This window comes from Sminthopsis crassicaudata, chromosome 2 (assembly GCF_048593235.1).
Source record: "Sminthopsis crassicaudata isolate SCR6 chromosome 2, ASM4859323v1, whole genome shotgun sequence".
NCBI lineage: Eukaryota > Metazoa > Chordata > Mammalia > Dasyuromorphia > Dasyuridae > Sminthopsis > Sminthopsis crassicaudata.
Genome location: NC_133618.1, coordinates 460,486,134 through 460,506,588, shown reverse-complemented (window position 1 = coordinate 460,506,588; position 20,455 = coordinate 460,486,134).

Genomic DNA, 20,455 nt, shown 5'->3' with positions numbered 1-20,455 from the left:
TGTTCTATTTAATTCTTTAATTTCTTTCTTATTTATTTTGTGGTTTGATTTATCTAGTTCTGAGAGTGCGAGTTTTAGATATCCCACTATTTTAGTTTTGCTGTCTATTTCTTCTTGCAACTCTCAATTTCTACTTTAGGAATTTAGATGTTATACCACTTAATGCACATGTTTAGTGTTTATATTGCTTCACTATCTATGCTACCCTTTAGCAAGCTATAGTGCCCTTTCTTATTGCTTTTAATTAGATCAGTTTTTGCTTTTGCTTGATCTGAAATGAGGATGGCTACCCCTGCTTTTTTGACTTCTCCTGAAGCATAGCAGGTTCTGCTCCAGTCTTTTACCTTTACTCTTTATGTATGCTCTGCTTCAAATGTGTTTTTTCTCTAAAGAACATATTGTATGATTCTGGCTTTTAATTCAGTCTGCTATCTATCTCCACTTTATGGGGGAGTTTGCCCCATTTACACTTATAGTTAAGATTACTAATTCTGTATTTCCTGCCATCTTGTTAACACCAGATTATGCTTTTCTCTTTCCTTTCCCCCTTACCCCACTCCCTTGTATTAAACATATGAGCACCACTTGCCTTACCCAGCCAACCCTTTTTAGGATCCCTCCCTCTTCCTTAGAATTCCACATCTTTTCTTAAACCTTTCCCTTACAATTTCTATATTCCCTTCTATTTAGCCTACTCCTTCCTTTTTCACTTTTCCCCTCCTACTTTTCAATGAGATGGGAGAAGTTTCTCTGGAAATTGCATCTGTTGAATATTTTGTCTTTGAACCAATTCTGATGAAAGTAAAATTCACAGTATGTTCGTCCCTCTCCCTTCTTTCCCTCAGATATAATAGCTTTTCTTTGCCTCTTTTGAGATGTGTGCCTTCACTTTTTTTCCTTTTTTCTGTTACAATTTTCTTTCCACCTTTAATTCTTTTTTTATATTATATCCATAAAACTAAATTACACATGTAATCTTTATGTATACTCCTAAGAGAAATATAGTTCTAAAGAGTTCTTTTTACCTTTTTATCCTTCTCTTGAGTCCTATATTTGGAGATCAAATTCTTTGTTTAGCTCTGTTTTTTTTCATCAGAAATAAATGGAATTCATCTATTTTATTGAAAGTCCATCTTCTTCCCTGGAAAATGCTCAGTTTGGCCAAGTAAGTTATCCTTGGCTCCATATGAAGTTCCTTTGCCTTTCAGAAAATCAGATTCCAGGTCCTTTGGTCTTTTAATGTGGATGCTATTAGAGCCTGAGTAATCCTTATTGTGACTCCTCTGTATTTAAATTGTTCTTTTCTGGCTGCTTGTAGCATATTTTCCTTGGTCTGATAGTCCTGGAATTTAGTCACAATATTTCTTGAAGTTTTGATTTTGGGATCTCTTTCAGTAGGTGATCTATGAATTCTTTCAATGTCTATTTTATCTTCTGTTTCTATAAAATCTGGGCAGTTCTCTTTGATGATTTCCTGAAAACATAGTGTGTAGGGTCTTTTTTTCATTATGATTTCCAGGGCATCCAATAATCCTTAGATTATTTCTCTTAGTCACCAGAACCATTTGGTATCAGCTAAGAAATAGACTAGTTGATCAGTAGAATAGGTTAGGTTCACAGGGCAAGATAGTGAATAAAAATAGCAACCTGATGTTTGACAAACCCAAAGATCCCAACTTCTTGGATAAGAATTCATTATTTGACAAAAACTGCTGTGAAACTGGAAATTAGTATGGCAAAAACTAGGCATGGACCCACATTTAACACCACGTACTAAGATAAGATCAAAATGGGTTCATGAATTAGGCATAAAGAATGAGATCATAAATAAATTAGAGAAACATAGGATAGTTTACCTTTCAGACTTGTGGAGGAGAAAGTAATTTGTGACTAAAGGAGAACTAGAGATCATTATTGATCACAAAATAGAAAATTTTGATTGCATCAAATTAAAAAGCTTTTGTACAAACAAAACTAATGCAAACAAGATTAGAATGGAAGTAATAAATTGGGAAAACATTTTTACAGTTAAAGGTTCTGATAAAGGCCTCATTTCCAAAATATACAGAGAATTGACTCTAATTTATGAGAAATCAAGCCATTCTCTAATTGATAAATGGTCAAAGGATATGAACAGACAATTTTCAGATGATACAATTGAAACTATTTCCACTCATATGAAAGAGTGTTCCAAATCACTATTGATCAGAGAAATGCAAATTAAGAAAACTCTGAGATACCACTACACAACTGTCAGATTGGCTAAGATGACAGGAACAAATAATGGTGAATGTTGGAGGAGATGTGGGAAAACTGGGGCACTGATGCATTGTTGGTGGAGTTGTAAAAGAATCCAACCATTCTGGAGAGCAATCTGGAATTATGCCCCCAAAGTTATAAAACTGTGCATACCCTTTGATCTAGCAGTGCTACTACTGGGCTTATATCCCAAGGAAATACTAAAGAAGGGAAAGGGACATGTATGTGCCCAAAATGTTTGTGGCAGCCCTTTTTGTAGTGGCTAGAAACTGGAACTTGAATGGATGTCCATCAATTGGAGAATGGTTGGGTAAATTATGGTATATGAAGGTTATGGAATATTATTGTTCTGTAAGAAATGACCAACAGGATGAATAAAGAAAGGCTTTGAGCAGAAGTAGGAGATCATTATACACTTCAACAATGATACTGTATGAGGATGTATTCTGATGGAAGTGAATATCTTCAACATACAGAAGAGCTAATTCAATTACAATTGATCAATGATGGAGAAAATCAGCTACACCCAGAAAAGGAACACTGGGAAATGAGTGTAAAATGTTAGCATTTTTTGGTTTTCTCCCCAGATTATTTGTACCTTCCGAAACCAATTCTTCCTTTGCAACAACAATAGCAACAACAAAATTTGGTTCCGCACATATCTATTGTACCTAGGATATACTATAACATATTTTAATATGTATGGGAATGCCTGCCATCTAGGCGAGGGAATAGAGGGAAGGAGGGGAAAAATTCAGAACAGAGGGGAGTACAAGGGACAATGTTGTAAAAATTACCTATGCATATGTACTGTCAAAAATGTTATAATTATAAAATTAATTTTAAAAAAAAGATTATTTCTCCTAGATCTATTTTCCAGGTCTGTTGTTTTTCCTAGTAGATATTTAACATTTTTTTTCTTTTTTCTTTCTTTTTTTTTTGTTTTGTTTTGGTTTGGTTTTGCTTGACTGATTCTTGGTATCTCATTGAGTCATTCATTTCCATTTGTTCAATTCTGATTTTTAATTAATTATTTTCTTCATTTATTTTTTTTTAAATTTCTTTTTGTACTTGTCCAATTGAGTTTTTCAATGAGTTGTTTTGTTCTATGGGATTTTTTTTTTCCATTTTGCTAATTTTATTTTTAAGGAGTCATTTTCCTTTTCCAATTCACTAATTATATTTTTCAGGGACTTGATTTCTTTTCCCCCTCTATCTTTTAATGAGTTACATGTCTTATCCAGATCCTATTGAAAAACATTCCTTTCCTTTCCCCATTTTTTTCTAGCTCTCTTTTAAGAGCCTTTTTAATATCTTCTATGAGAGTCTGATGTAGTGGTGACCATATCATATCTATCTTTGGGTTTTCATCTAGAGACAAACTGTTTTTAGTCTCCTATGGTTTGAAATCTGTTCTTTTTCAGTATAGAAGCTATCTATAGTTAGAGCCTGCTTTGCCTTTTTACTAATTTTAACAAAAAAAGAAAAAAAAATCTGCAGTCTGCTTTTGGGGCAATGTGGGTTATTGAGTTTCCTCAACAGACAACAGGAAATAGCAATGAAGCAACAGTGGGACAGCAATGGCTGCACTGGGATCAGCATTTACCCTGGGATTAGCGTCTGTGCTGAGTTCAGCATCTGTGCTGGGAATAGCGGTTGCATGCTGAGATTGTGCTGAGTCCCTCCCAGTGCTGGGTGGGTGTGGCCAGGTCCTGAGAGCCTCTAGTGTTTTGGGGGTTATAGTCTTTACCCCTGTGTTTATAGCTTCTCTGCTAATATACTGGCTTGCTACCAGGGCAGAGTAGCCCACACTGTGGCAAAGTTCTCCTCACAAATTTTCATCTGGTGAAGACCAAACCCGGCCCCACTCCAGTCTGCTCAGCATGAGCTGTTTTCTGTGCTCTCACTGCCAACCTACCTGAGTCTGCACCTGGCCTAGTCCCATTCCATCCCTGCATGTGCAAAACAGACCTTTTCTGGCAAATGTCAAGATTATCTTTTGCTGGTAATGTGTTGTACTCCCAATATTCATGGCTTTTGACAGTCAAGCACTAATTCTGAGTTTGAGGGTAAATGAGAGCTCAGAAAGACTTACCATCTTGGCTCCAGCCCCCTCTCATCAGTTTGAGATCAGAAGAGAAATTGATATGCCCAAAAAGAAACAGCATAGGAACTGCTTCATATGATACCACATGTAATCAGTTATACTGTGAGGAGAGCCTCACAAGGCAAGTTATAAAAATGTTACACACTCATCAGCGCCTCATAAGTGTTCCATTAAGTAATTATAGTATAGGTATAGTATAGGTAATTATAATTAATTAGCACCAGTCCATGGAGTATGTTCAGAGTTGCCCTACCAGGTTCTTGCTGACCATGTATGCTGGCTCAGCACTTGAATACTTGAAAATGATGAAATTTCTGTCTATGTCTGCTTATGCTTAAAGATATGAACATTTTGAAATGGTAAAGAAATTCCCATTGTTAATGGCTGAGTTGGTAAAGCTTATGATGATCTGTTATACATTTTAAGAGCTTTTTATTTTAAAGGTAGAACCAAAATCTCAGAATAGAGCATTCTTTTAGAATTCTCTGAACATTCCCCTCCAAAAACCTTTAAAATAATTTGGAAAATCAAATTCTAGAGTTGCATAACAAAAAAAAAAAGTGGAGAATAAGACATTTTTTCTAGCCTAAGACAACATCCTACTGCTATTACTTTTTTTCTTGATATGGACTTATCTTAGTGAATCTTTGGCTATTTTTATTTGTTAATTCATTTTTGCCTGGTATCCTTTCCTAAGTGAATTAATATCATCCTAGAACTGATTGTGTATAGACTTTGGAGTCTTCTTATAAGTCCCAGATGTCTAGTTAAAATCCTGGACATCTCACTTGGGGAACTAATATTGATCTCAAAAAGTTTAGGAACCACAGGGCTTAGGATTTCATAAAAAGATCCTCTGTTCTGGGCCCATGGAAGTTCACTTTTAGAGGAATCTGTCCTCCAACAAAGAATTCACATCATCATTTCAAAGTACCAATGAACTTTACCATTGAGCTACCACATACTTAGCAAAAACCACAGAGTCATAATTTCTCAAGTATGCAAGTGTTGAGCCAGTGCATTTAATGAACTAGAAACAGAAAAAGCAACTCTGTCCATGTTCAATGAGTTGGCCTTCATTACACTATTCCTACAATTAAATATTTAGTATCTACAGCAAATTGACAAGAATCCCTTTCCACATTTATTCATTGCCTTAATTCTGGTGTTCCAAGGAGAATCAAGTGATTTTCTTTCAACTGTCTTACCCAATCCATTGCACAAATTATTTTCAGACAGTATGTGGATAATTTTTTAGATGTGCCATAGCTGATTACTTGGTGATCCCAAGCACTTTCATATACAAAGTTATGCAAATTAAACAAGTACCTGTTTTACAAAACTTATGAGATGCTATTGCCTACTTAGAATTTTAGAAGAGGTTGGCCCAATCCAAGAATATTCAGTATAAAAGGAAAAATTGAAAACTGGAATAAATAAACATATAAGGGGAAAAAAGTTAAGATTAAACAAACAAAAGTTTTCCCTTTTAGAGGAAGAAACTCTACTCTGCGGTGAGTGGAGCTCTCTTCATAGGGATTCAAAGAATTGACTCTGCTACAAATCACTCCCCCAATTTACTTTCAGGTGAGAGCCCAATCTGTCCTAGGTTTAACTAAGACTCAATTGCTTTTAGCACAAAGACTGATTCAACTAAAAGCCCAAATGAAATAATTCCAAATGTCCTTTCAATACACAAGATGCATTAAAAGTTCTTTAGGGATTCCAGCAATACTTTGGATTAACCTATTGGAAATACAAACACATTGTTTTAATTTGAGTCTATGTATACATAGTAAGTGAAATTTTGCCTACATATGCCTGCCAAAGCATATGACATTCAAAATGTAGTTTTTAGTTTACTCAGAGATAGGGCAAAAGGCAACAGGCTTAATTCAAAAAGAAATAAAATCAAATACTTAGAGCTGCAAAGGACTTTATAAACTGTCTAACATTTTTGTTTTACAAATGAAAGAAATAAGAAACTGAAGCTCATAGAGGTTGAGTGATTTTTACAAGGGTCACAAAATAGTAGGTAACAATAATAGAGAACAATTATATAGCAGATATAAATGGTTCCAGATTCTATATTACACACTTTCCAAATATTTAGACTCCTGTCTTCTACTGTCAAATGAAGCACTTTCAATTTTTTTTCAGTTTCAGTGGATTGAGGAAACTCTTTGAGTTCAATATTAGTTCTCTATGTCAGATTTTTTTTCATCTCCAGGATTTGAAGCCAGACCTCTTAAACTCACAAGATGACCTCAAAGCAAATATGACCTACCTACCCCTAGGATGATGTTCAATCACTGAAGAAAAGATACACTAAGCAAAAATAAATTAAAAAGTATCAGTAGTCAGTGGATGGTGATGGGATGTTTAGTTTAAGATACCTATAATGCATCCTTGTTGAGACATTTAATAAGCAGTTGATAAATTGACACTGGAATTCAGGAAAGGGATTGGGGCTGGGAATATAGATTTGGGAATCATTTGTGTAATTATAATGTCTAAATATGGGTCAGAAAATGGAATTACCAAGGGAGGAAGCAGAGAGGAGAATGCCCAGGACCAAAACTTGGGAGACAATAATGCTTAGGATACAGGAAATAAATGAAAATCTAGCTAAAGATATTGGAGAATGGTCACACATAAAAGGAAATTCAAGGAAGAATTGTGTCAGAGAAGAGAAATAAAGGGGATAGAGAAGATGAAAAAGAGATTGTTAAACATGTAAAATTTTGCAGAGATGTGAATGATTATGAGTATTAAAGATTCAGCACTTAATATATCATTGGCAACTTTGGAGGAAGCTACTTAAATAAAGCACTTGGGTCAGAAGCCAGATTAAAAGAAGTTTAGAAGTGATTACATAGTGAAGAAGTATAAGCAGTGAGTTTCAAGTACTTTTTCTCGAGTTTGGAAGTGAATGGAAAAGAAGAGATATAGGAAAATTATTTGAAAGTATGACAGAATCAAATAATGGTTTTAGAATGGTGGATAAAAGCTATTTTTGGCGGTCATGGAAGAGTCAGTAGAGAGGGAAAGATTTTAAATGAGAGAAGATGATGATTGATGCTACAAAGTTCCAAGAGGAGGAATGATATCAGATATAGAAGATACAAAGAAGGAGTTAGCTTTGGTAAGAGCAGGGTCAATTTTTCTTCTGATACTGAACTAAGAAGAATATTGAGAATGAATATGTTTAGAGGGTTAGATATAAGATATATAAGGAAAGATCATAACAAATATTTTCCTTTTTCCCCAACAAAGTAGAAAGTAAAATCATAATAAATGAAGGTAACATAAGAGATTTTGTTAAAAAGAATAAAAATTTAAAACAACTGAGATAAGGAGTATGATTGAAAAGTCAACTAAATTTTAAAAGAAATGATATGTTGCCAGGAAGTCCAAGAGATATTTAAGTAAAGTGAATATATAGTGGATCTAGATTTCAGAGTTGTGAGATTCTACAATATTCTTTAACAGTTCTGGAGTAGGAATAGAGAAGTAAGACTATGAATACAACCTGAACATGGGAAATAAAGGAACATGGATTAGTGAAAATACAAGGAGGCAAAGCTTTCAAGTCCATGGGAGCACTAGTTAACTATAAAGTCAAAGCCTGGAAGAAGAAAGTGAAACAAATAGAGATCCAGCTCTTGTTCACTTATTACTTGTGTTAACTTTGAGCAAATTAAATAACCCCTGTGTTGATTGGATCAACAGGCTGATATGAAGGTATTTAAGATCATATTTGGGGTGAGGGAGGAATGAAGTTTAGCAAGAGTAAGGCAAAGAAACTGAAATATGGGAAAGAATGAAAAATTTCAGGATTTTGTATTATGGAGGTTAAATGAGGCTAGGTTAAAAAATATATCTGGAAGATATCAGCATGAATATCCAAGTCCCTATGGTAATAACAGTAGGAATTGGCTCTGGTTGAGGAACCTGGGTTCTTCATATCCTCATATCCCATAACTGATGCTTAGACCTTATGACGTATATGACCACAAATCTATGATTAACCTTCCTAGACCTCAGTTTCCTAATCTGAAAAATAATAGCTTAGTCTAGATGATTACTGTGGTTCTCTCCATTTCTAATAATTTTTTACTAACATCAAATCTCTTTGCAACTATCTTTTATACATATACATACATATATATATATATATATATATATATATATATATATATATATATATATATATATATATATATAATTTTGAGGGAATTGGGGTCAAGGGATTTGGCCAGAGTCACACAACTAGAAAGTATTATTAAATATCTGAGGCCAGATTTGAACTCAGGTCTTCTTGACTGTAGGGTAGATATTGAATCAACTTTGCCATTTAGCTGCCCCTCCATTTCTAATCATAATAATAGCTTAGACTAGATGGCCTTTGAAGTCCCCTCTATTTCTAATCATAATATTAGCAAGTATTTATATAGTATTTTTAAGTTTACAAAATATTTTGCACATACTGTCTCATTCGATTCTCACAAATGTGATTTTTATAACTAATGCTATTGTTATCATTGTTTTAGAAATAATGAAGCTGATGCAGACTGAGCTTAAGTGACTTGCTCAGAATCATATAGCTAGTAAGTATATGGGAGCACATTTGAACTTAGGTTTTCTGAAAATATCCATTGAAGATAACCAAAATCTAGGAGATGTCACTAACATTTGGGAAAGGTCATATATTTGAATAAAATTCAATTGTGAGGAGTATATGTTTTTGGGTGATGGTTGAAGATGGAAGGCAGATAAGTGACTAGGAATATTATATTTTCTTTACGAATTAAGGTACTAAAGTTCAGAGGGAATACAATCGCTTGGCCAAGATCTCATGCCTTGTGATAAGTGGTAAGAATAGGATTCAAACATATATCTTCTGAATGCATGTCAATTGCTCTTCCCACTCCAGGCTTCATCTTCACATCTATTAAATAAATTAGTGCTCAGGACTTATAAAAAAATGTCTCCTGAATTCCTTCATCTTTGTGAGCAAGGAGAAGAGGGACTATTCTTTAATCACAGGTGTTATGAAGCTGATTAGGTTTGATTGCATGTTTCATGGTTGCTATTGATCTGAGTGATGATAGATGGGTCAGCGATTGTCACTGTCATATCATGACCATAATTGCATGAATTATTTGCCAGGGTTGGGCACCTCTTACTCACATGCATTAATAATAATTTCTCAAAATGTTTTGCCTTGACAGAGATTGAATGATTTCCAAAGGTCCCATACAGCTCCTTCAACATGCAGGAAAAAGTATATTCATAAATTACCCAATTGACACAGATGCCAACCTGGATAGCAAAAGGATAAATTGAACATCCTTCTTTCAGACACAGCTCTGGATAGCATGAATGTCTGAGGTTTTGTTGAAGTCATTGTGATGTTACTTTGATTACATGTGGCCAAAAATGGAGGTCCTTTTGTTTTCCCTTTTATACAAAAAAATTACTTGATAGTATTCTGTATTCAAAGTTCAGTGGGAGCTACTAAAATAAATGCTACATAAATTTCGTTATTTCAAGTAGGAAAACAGAAGCATATGTAGATCAAGAAATGAAATAGATTTTAGTTTATTTCTTCTTTCTAGTTTATTCTTCTTTCCTTTCACCTTAATAAATTTATTCCTTAGTAGATTGTAAACGCCTTGAGGGAAACAACTATTTTTGTTTGTTTGTTTGTACATATGTTTGTACATATGTAAATTGAAGAACAAATGGTCTCATACATACTTGCCTAAGTATGATAATTGGGCAATATTATTTCTATAATTCCTTCCAGCTCCAAAATTTTCTTTTCCTAATTAAGAAATTTGTAAATCAGTGTATTGGGTATACATGGAGAAGGACTATCGTTAGGAAATTTTTCTATAAACCTATTTCCCTAGTACAATTTAAGCTCCTTGAGAGAAATAACTAGAAATTTGAACTCAGGTCTGGTGACTTCAGATTCAATACTCACCCCATTATACTATACTGACTACTCTTCAGTATCTTTGAATCTATATACATCCCTACATATTCCCATTATCAGAAAACTGAGAATCAGAGAGACTATGGGACTTTACAGAATTGTTGAATTTCTGAATAGAATAGGATATCAATGATCATTGAGATGAGACCCAAGCTGAAAAGAAACTCTCCACTATACTATATCTGATTATTGGTTATTTTGAAGATTTAGAAAAGGTTTTGGCTTGGTAGGGAGAGAAAAACTGGATCTGATGATGTGACTGGGTTCAAATTTCACTTTCAACATTTGCTTCTTTTATGACCTTGAGCATACGGTTTTGACTTTTGGGGGACATCAATTTCCTAAATTGTAAATATTTGATGGCCTCTGATAACCCTTTTATTTCTAAACCTATAATCCTATGATTTAGGAAGTTCATACATTATGTTATAATGAAAATTTTAAAGTCTTCTTTTTATAAATGGAAGACCTATTGAAGATACATACCAGCACTAAACTCACTAACCATGTGAACTTAATCAAGTCCTTTCATTTCTCCTTGTTCAGTTTCTTCACCCTGTAAAAAGATACTATTGGTCTAGGTTATCTCTTCATTTCTTTATAGTTCTAAATCTTATTCTTCGATATGTGTCAATGCCAGGACTCAAATCAAACTCTCTAATCCCAAATACAGTTCCTTTCTATTCACTACTCTTGCTTTTAAAAAAAATTAAAAAAAAAATATATATATATATATATATATATATATATATATATATATATATATATATATATATATATATATATATATATATATATATATTATTTGTGTCTTAGACAATAGGTTAATGTCCCCTAAAGAAATGAGTAATTAGAAATTGTATTCATTTCAAATGTCTATTTATGTTTCTGCAGTCAGCTGCAACCAGATTTTAATTTGGACTAAGCTCTTCTACTTCCACTGAGGCCATTAATACCTATAAATGAATGACAAGGTCTTTGAATTCCAGCAAGAATTTGTCCAGGTTGTTTGCATTTTACTTGACTTATATTTAATAGCAAATAATCAGGCACAATTAATAATTTTTGTGATTACACCTAGACGTCAAAAAGAGCCAATATAAAAAAAAATTATTAAATGCCAACAATTATAAGAGAGATTGAGGAGATACAAAGACAAAACAAAACAAAAAACAAATAGTTATTTCTCTCAAGGAGCTTAAATTGTACTAGGGAAATAGGTTTATAGAAAAATTTCCTAATGATAGTCCTTCTCCATGTATACCCAATACACTGATTTACAAATTTCTTAATTAGGAAAAGAAAATTTTGGAGCTGGAAGGAATTATAGAAATAATATTGCCCAATTATCATTTTCCAAAGTTGAAAGTGAGACCAGAAAGAAAGGAAATGAATCAGCATAAATCACTCAGACAGCAGGCAACTATTTTCTACTACAGTTATTCAATTTTCTTTTTTTTCTCTGTAATATATTACAATAACTTGCATAATGTGTATGAATGTATGTATGTGTTTTTGTGTGCAGAATATGTGTGTGGAAGGGATGTAGGTTTGTGTATGTAAGGGGGTATTTTTCATTGATACTTTATTTTTTTTTAATCACAATTACTTCCCAGCATAATACTCCAATCATACAATTAAACCTCTTTTAAAACAAAGAAAAATAATTAATCAAGACAAACTAACTACATTTTCCAGCACATACAATATTCTACATCCTAAGCTCCCCATGTCTCTACTGAAAAAAGGGAAATGGCTTCCATTTTTTTTTTCTGAAGAACCAATATTGGGTCATTAATATATAATAGTTACACTGTGCTGTATTAGCAAATCACTTTCACACTTTCACAATCTCATTTGTTTTCAAAACAATCCTGTGAGGTTGGAAGTAAAAAGATAGACATCTCCAATTTAGAGATAAAGAAGCTGAGCCTAAGCAGAATTAGAGACTTGACCTAATATACAAAGCTAGGATCAAATAATAGATTTTTTTTTTCATAAGAAGATACCTGAGACCTTTCATCTTAATCTGATCCTCTAGTTTTATAAAAAGAGAAAACAAGTCAGAGCAAGGTAAGATGTCTTGTTCAAAGCAACAAAACTAGTGGCAGAGTCAGGAACTTTACACAGGACTTGGATTTCAAATTCAACACTCTTTCTATTGTACTAGTCTGATTGCCTGATGTACCTGTAAATATTTGTGTATGTGTATGAATTCACTATGTATCCATGTATATATACACTCTTCCACATATATATTATATTATAAATTGTGAGTGAAATGCATGTTGTGAAATATGTATAAATGTCATGTATGTATTTTAATTTTATGAATATATATATATATATATATATATACACTTATAGATACACATATGTTGAGAAATGTATACCTAAATGCATATTCATAGAATATATAAAGAGAAATATATAGAAATTTGTGTTTATATATATGCATATTGCATATGTATATTTATACATATCTACATACACATATACATGTGTATTACATGTATATATTGTGTGTTTTCAATTTTGAAGAAACACCAGATGGATAATTGCAGCCCCTAAGTGCCTAATCTGCTCTCCAGGACACGGGCAGATTTCTGAGCCAACAAAACTTAATTGAACTTTCTATTCCAGCTGGAAAAGGTTAGGGAGCTGTGCCGTGCAAACGAAGGCAGAATGAAAAGGTCAGTTGCTCACTTTTCTTTGTAATAGATTGACCAGCGACTTGTTTTGTGTGTGTGTGTGTGTGTGTGTGTGTGTGTGTGTGTGTGTGTGTTTGTGTGTGCACACGCTTGTGGGTGTTTTAATTTTTCCTCACAATTACTGGATTTTAAAACTTAATTAGCAAAGTGAGTTCTCTTTGCCTGCCTCAAGCTATGTAATTTACACAAATAGTGTAAATACCTTTTATTTACTCTTCATGTTCAGTCAGGATCCAATAGCTCACACAGGGAGATGGTCTATGACCCAGACAGGATAAGGCAGAAGTTATCCCCTTCTAGTTAGCCTTATCCTCTTTTTCATGGCCCTTCCATATTATTCCCAATCTAATCTTAGACCTTTCATAAACCCTACAACAAGCTAAATCTCTAGCATTCCTGAAGTATGTCTTTTTTCATTTCTACCACTTATCAATCATTGTATAATTTAATTACATTAATTTACATTTATATATTAGTAATTGTTTAGAAATATTATTATATGAATTATTCAATCTTCCATAATGTCCTACTTTTTAAGGTTCTTTTGCCTTCTTATTATCTGTACTCTTCTTTCCAACATCCTAAATTTTAAATGACTTTCTAGCTCTAAGAATTTCTTCTATGCCAATTCCAGCTGTTATGTGGCCTATGTTCAGAATTTGATCCAGCTGTTAGCATTCTCTTCCTCCTTAAATATTCCTAGAACTCTTTGTCTGAAGTCTCTTTTGCCCTCCTTTTATCTCTGCCTTTTATTAAATGAATCTTTGACAGAACAAGTTGTTTTGTTTTTCTCTTTGGATCCCCATTGCTTTGTTAAATTAAATCGCATTAGTGCCAGAGCCTTCCAGATTTCTCAGCCCAGAGAAACCAAAGAGGACCTAGAAGGTCAGCAGAAAAGGTTTGTGGAACTACCACGGGAGCCCAGCATTCAATCCCAGCACAGGCTAAGCCAGAGCAGCTTCAGATCCTGCCCTAGTGTCAGAACTGTCTGGCTCCAACCACAACCCTGAATCAATCAGCTGCAGTACTGGTGGCTTTCAGACTTCTCAGTTAAGAGACACCAAAGAGGACTTAGAAGGTCAGCATAAAAAGTCTGTGGAACCAGGGTAGGAGCCTAGCTTATAATTCCAGCACAGGCTTCCATGGTGCAGTATGATTCTGTAACAGCCCCAGTATTAGTCTCGGCCCAGATCCAGTTCTTTCCAGGAACCCAGTGTAAGTCAGATAGGACTTCTGAGTCAGCAGTAGTGCTAGTGGCTTCTGGGGAATACCATGGAGGAATCAAAATGTCAGTGAAGAGGGTCTATGAAATGATATAGGAGTCTGATGTGCAGTCCCAGTGGAGGTCACACCAGTGCAGCCTTAGCCACAACCCTGGACCCCAAGTAGCAGCAAAGGAAAACTCTGCTGATATAGTACACTATATCTTACAGCTACAGTAGGGCATGGACAATCCTAATGGCTCCAGGGCAAAAGAAAGTGTTTATAGTCAGATCTCTAGAAGGATCTTTGAAATCAATTGCACAAAAAAGCAGACAACAAAAATGATTTTTGGCCATTTAAAGCTATTATGGTAACAAGGAGGATCAAAACACATTCAGAAGATGATAACAAAGTCAAAGCTTCTACATCCAAAGACTCCAAGAAAAAATAAGAATTTAGTTCAGGCTATAGAAGAGTTCAAAAAGAATTTTGAAAATCAAGACAGTAGAGGAAAAATTAGGAAAAGAATTGAGAGTGGCACAAAAAGAAATGCAAAAGACTAATGAGGAGAATACCTTAAAAAGCAAAATTAGGCAATTGGGAAAGCAGATACAAAAAGCTCATGGAGAAAAATAATTCTTTAAAAAATAAAATTGAGCAACTAGAAGCTAATGACTTTGTGAGAAATCAAGATGCAATACAATAAAATAAAAATGTGAAATCTCATTGGAAAAAATTGATCTGGAAAATAGAACCAGGAGAAAGAATTTATTTAAAAAAATATTGTTCTAACCTGAAAGTCATGATCAAAAAAAGAGTCTGGACATCATCTTTCAGTAAATTATCAAGTAAAACTATACTGATAGTCTAGAATCAAAGGGTAAAAGAGAAATTGAAAGAAACCACCATCACTTCTTACAAGAGATCTCCAAATGAAAACTCTCAGGAATATTATAGCCAAATTCTGGAAGTCCCAAGTCATAGAGAAAATATTGCAAGCATCCAGAAAGAAACAATAAAAGAATAATGGAGCCACAACCAGTTTCTAGCAGCTTCTACATTAGTTGATTGGAAGGCTTGCAATATGCCATTCTGGAGAATAATAGAACTAAGATGACAACCAAGAATCACCTGTCCAGCAAAAATAAGAGAGGAATATACTGGGAGAAAGGGAAAGGGAGAATTGGAATGCTGCAGATTATCTGCAATTAAAAAGTACCAGGAAAAAGCTTTTTATAGTGGAGGGGAAGAAGGGAAGGAAAGGGTGAGAGAGTGAACATTACACTCTTCAGAATCTGCTAAAAGAGGGAATAACATACACACTCAATAGGGGTACAGAAATCTGTTTTACCCTTCAGGAAAATAGAAGGGAAATGGGATATGGGAATGGGGGTAGGGTGATAAAAAAGATGGCATATTAGGGAAGAGAATAGTAAGTATCAAAACAATTTTTAGAAGGGACAGGATTAAAGGAGACAGAGTAAATACAGTTATCAATAGCAATTATATAAAGAATTTCAAAGCAAATTTCTCTTGTAAGTCCTCATTTCTGAAACATAGTGGGAACTGAGTTAAATTTATTAAAAAGAAGAGACATGACCCAATTGATAAATGAATAAAAGATATGATCTATGCCTAAAAGACTATAATCATGCATATCCTTAGATTTTATAACACCACTGCTTGGCATGAATATCAGAAAGATTCATAGCATAAAATATTCATAACAATTCTCTTCTCAGGACAAAAAAGATTGGAAATTGAGAGTATGCCCATGAGTTGTAGAATGGTTCAGTAAAGACTTCAGGTCAAGAGGAGGAGAGGAGGCACACAGCTGCTTGAGCTCCGTGTTTTCTCTCAGAATACTTCATGACAAGCCTGGGAATTAATGCTTGACTGGAATAGAAACCCACAAATAATCACCAACAGAAGACATCCTTGAAATTCGCCAGAAAAAGGTCTGTGTTTGCTCAGAGGAAGGGACAAACAGATTGGGCACAGGCTGAGGACAGGAGCGAGAGCAAGGCAGGAAGCTTACATTGCTCAGACTGTAGTGGGGAGGGGTTCGATCTCTTCCATTTCTGTGAAATGACCTTTACCCCAGTGTGGATATTCCATCTTGGCAGCAAGCCAGAAACAGCACAGAAGGTGTAAACACTGGAAGTAAAGAATAAAACCCCAAAAAGCTAGCAGAAAGCTAGCATCAATCAGGACCTGGCCACCCCCTCCCCCAGTGACTCAGTGCGTTCTTAGAGCTTCAGAGCACAGATGCAGCACAGCCATCTCTGTCCTGCTAGTGCCTCTCTGCTGTCTCCCACAGTCTGTGGAGGAAGCCCGGTAACACCATCCAGCCCCATCCCCCCCCAGAAACAGACCAATTGTTTCTCTTGTCAATTTGTTTTCTTCAAGTACTGCTCTGACAAAATGAACAAAAAATTTAAAAGGGCTCTAACCATTTACAGCTTCTGTATGGATAGAGAGCAGACTTCAAACCCTGAGGAGACTAAAAGCATACTGTCTCCAGAGGAATCTCCTAAGGGGGATATGATCTGCTGCTCAATACACAAAGCTCCCAGAGAGGAAATCAAAAAGGCTCTCACAAGAGAGCTAGAAGAAAACTGGGAAAAGGAAAGGGAAGCTTGGCAAGAGAGTCTGGAGAAGATATCCCACACATTTAAAGACAGAGTGGATAAAGAAAACAAATCATTGAGAAATAAAATGAGTGAGTTGGAAAAAGAAAAGACCTCTCTAAAAATAAAATTGATGAAATGGAAAAAAATTCCATAGAAGATAAAAACTCGATTAGACAATTACAAAAAGATATTTTAAAAAGTTAGTGAAGAAAATACATCATTGAAAATTAGACTCGAACAAGTAGAAATGAATGACTCAAGGAGAAACCAAGAAGTAGTCAAGCAAAACCAGAAAAATGAAACAATTGAAAAGAATGTCAAGTACCTTATTGGAAAGACAGCAGACCTGGAAAAGAGATCCAGGAGAGACAATTTGAGAATAATCGGACTCCCTGAAAAATGTGAGGAATAAAAGAGCCTGGACACTATTTTCCAGGAAATTATCAAAGAGAACTGCCCAGATGTTTTGGAAACAGAGGGTAAAATAGACATTGAAAAAATTCATCAATCACCTACTGAAAGGGTGAAATCAAAATGCCAAGAAATATAGTGGCCAAGTTAAAGAACCATCAGATGAAGGAAAAAATATTGGAAGTTGCTAGAAAAAAACAATTCAGATATGGAGGAGCTACAATAAGGATAACCAGGATTTAGCAGTGTCCACATTAAAGGAATAAAGGGCCTGGAATATGATATTACAAAAGGCTAAGGAACGTGGTATTCAGCCAAGAATAACTTACCCAGCAAAAATGAGCATCCTTTTCCAGGGAAGAAGATGGACATTTAATGAAATAGTTGAATTCCATCTATTCTTGATGAAAAAACCAGACCTACACAAACTGTTTGATCTCCAAATACAGAAATCAAGAGATTTCTAAAAAGGTAAAAAGAAATCTTGAGAACTATATTTCTGCCATAAAGATATATAAAGAGGACAAGTATAATTTGTCCTAGAAACCAGAGGTGGAAAGGAAATTATGTAAAAAAAGAGTAAAGTGGTGGAACTACATTTCATGAAGAAGCAAAAGTAACCTATTATATCTTAGAGAAAGAAAGGAGGGGGATGAACATAGTGTGTATCAATAGACATATTTGATTTATGGTGAAACTTCTTCCACTTCATTGAAAAGTGAAAGGGAAGGAGTAAGCTGAGGGGAAGGGAATACAGAAATTGTGAGGAAAAGGGGTAAAATAGGGGGAGGAACTTTAAGATGGGGGAAATATACTAAAAAGGGAGGGCTGTGAAAAGCAACTTGTGCTCACAATTTTAATACTGGGGAGGGGGGTAAGAGGGAAGGAAAAGAGAAAATCATAAGCAGGTGTTAACAGGATGGCAAGCAATATAGAATTAGTCATTCTAGCCATAAATGTGAATGGGGTAAACTCCCCTATAAAGAGGAAGCAGTTAGTAGACTGGATTAAAAGCCAGAATCCTACTATATGTTGTTTACAGAAAACACAACTGAAACAGGGTGATACATTCAGAATAAAGTTAAAAGGGTGGATCAGAATCTACTATGCTTCAGGTGAAGCACAAAAGCAGGGGTATCCATCCTCATCTCAGATCAAGCAAAAACAAAATTTGATCTAATTAAAAGAGATAAGCAAGAGCATTATATCTTGCTAAATGATAGCATAGATAATGAAGCAGTATCAATATTAAACATATATGCACCAAGTGGTGCAGCATCTAAATTCTTAAAAGAGAAATTAAGAGAGCCACAAGAAGAAATAGACATCAAAACTATAATAGTGAGAGATTTCAACCTTGCATGCTCAGAATTAGATAAATCAAACCACAAAATAAATAAGAAAGAAGTCAAAGAGATAAATAGAATACTAGAAAAGTTTGATTTGATAGATCTTTGCCGAAAGCTAAACGGAAACAGAAAGGAGTACACCTTCTTCTCAGCAGTTCATGGAACATATATAAAAATTGATCATATACTAGGACATAAAAACCTCAAAATCAAATGCAGTAAGGCAGAAATAGTAAATGCATCCTTTTCAGACCACAATTTAATGAAAATTACATTCAATAAAAATCCAGGGGAAAATAGACCAAAAAATCATTGGAAACTAAATAATCTCATACTAAAGAATGATTGGGTGAAACAGCAAATCATAGACATAATTAATAACTTCACCCAAGAAAATTACAATAATGAGACATCATACCAAAATGTGTGGGATACAGCCAAAGCAGTAATAAGGGGAAATTTTATATCTCTACAGGCCTACTTGCATAAAATAGAGAAAGAGAAGGTCAACCAGCGGGGCTTACAACTAAAAATGCTAGAAAAAGAACAAATTAAAACCCCCCAGATAAACATGAAACTTGAAATTCTAAAAATAAAACGTGAGATTAACAAAATTGAAAGTAAACAAAACAAAACAAAACAAACTATTGAATTAATTAATAAAACTAAGAGTTGGTTCTATGAAAAAAAAAAAAACAACAAAATAGACAAACCCTTAGTAAACCTGATTTTAAAAAAAGGAAAGAAGAAAAGCAAATTGTTAGTCTTAAAAATGCAAAGGGAGAACTTGCCACTAATGAAGAGAAAATTAGAAAAATAGTTAGGAGCTACTTTGCCCAACTTTATGCCAATAAATTCGATTACTTAAATGAATGGAAGAATACCTTCAAAAACATAGCTTGCCCAGATTAACAGAGGAAGAATTAAATAGTCTAATTAGTCACATTTCAGAAAAAGAAATAGAACAAACTATTAACCAACTCCCTAAGAAAAAATCCCCAGGACCAGATGGATTTACATGTGAATTCCACCAAACATTTAAAGAACCACTAACTCCAATGCTATATATACTATTTGAAAAAATAGGGATTGAAGGAGTCCTACCAAATTCCTTTTATGACACAGACATGGTACTGATACCTAAACCCGGTAGGCTGAAAACAGAGAAAGAAAATTATAGACCAATCTCTCTATGCATATTGATGCTAAAATCTTAAATAAAATATTAGCAAAAAGACTATAGAAAATCATCCCCAGGATAATCTAAGTGGGATTTCTACCAGGAATGCAGGGCTGGTTCAATATTAGGAAAACTATTAGCATAATCAACTATATCAATAACCAAATTAACAAAAACCATATGATCATCTCAATAGATGCAGAAAAAGCATTTGATAAAATACAACATCCATTCCTACTAAAAACACTTGAGAGTATAGGAATAAATGGACTATTCCTTAAAATAATCAGGAGCATATATTTAAAACCGTCAGTAAACATCATATGTAATGGCAATAAACTGGAACCTTTCCCAGTAAGATCAGGAGTGAAACAAGGTTGCCCACTATCACCATTACTATTCAATATTGTACTAGAAATGCTAGCCTCAGCTATAAGAGCCAAGAAAGAGATTCAAGGAATTAGAGTAAGTAATGAGGAAATCAAACTATCACTATTTGCAGATGACATGATGGTATACTTAGAGAACCCCAAAGACTCTGCTAAAAAGCTATTAGAAATAATTCAGAACTTTAGCAGTATTGCAGGATACAAAATAA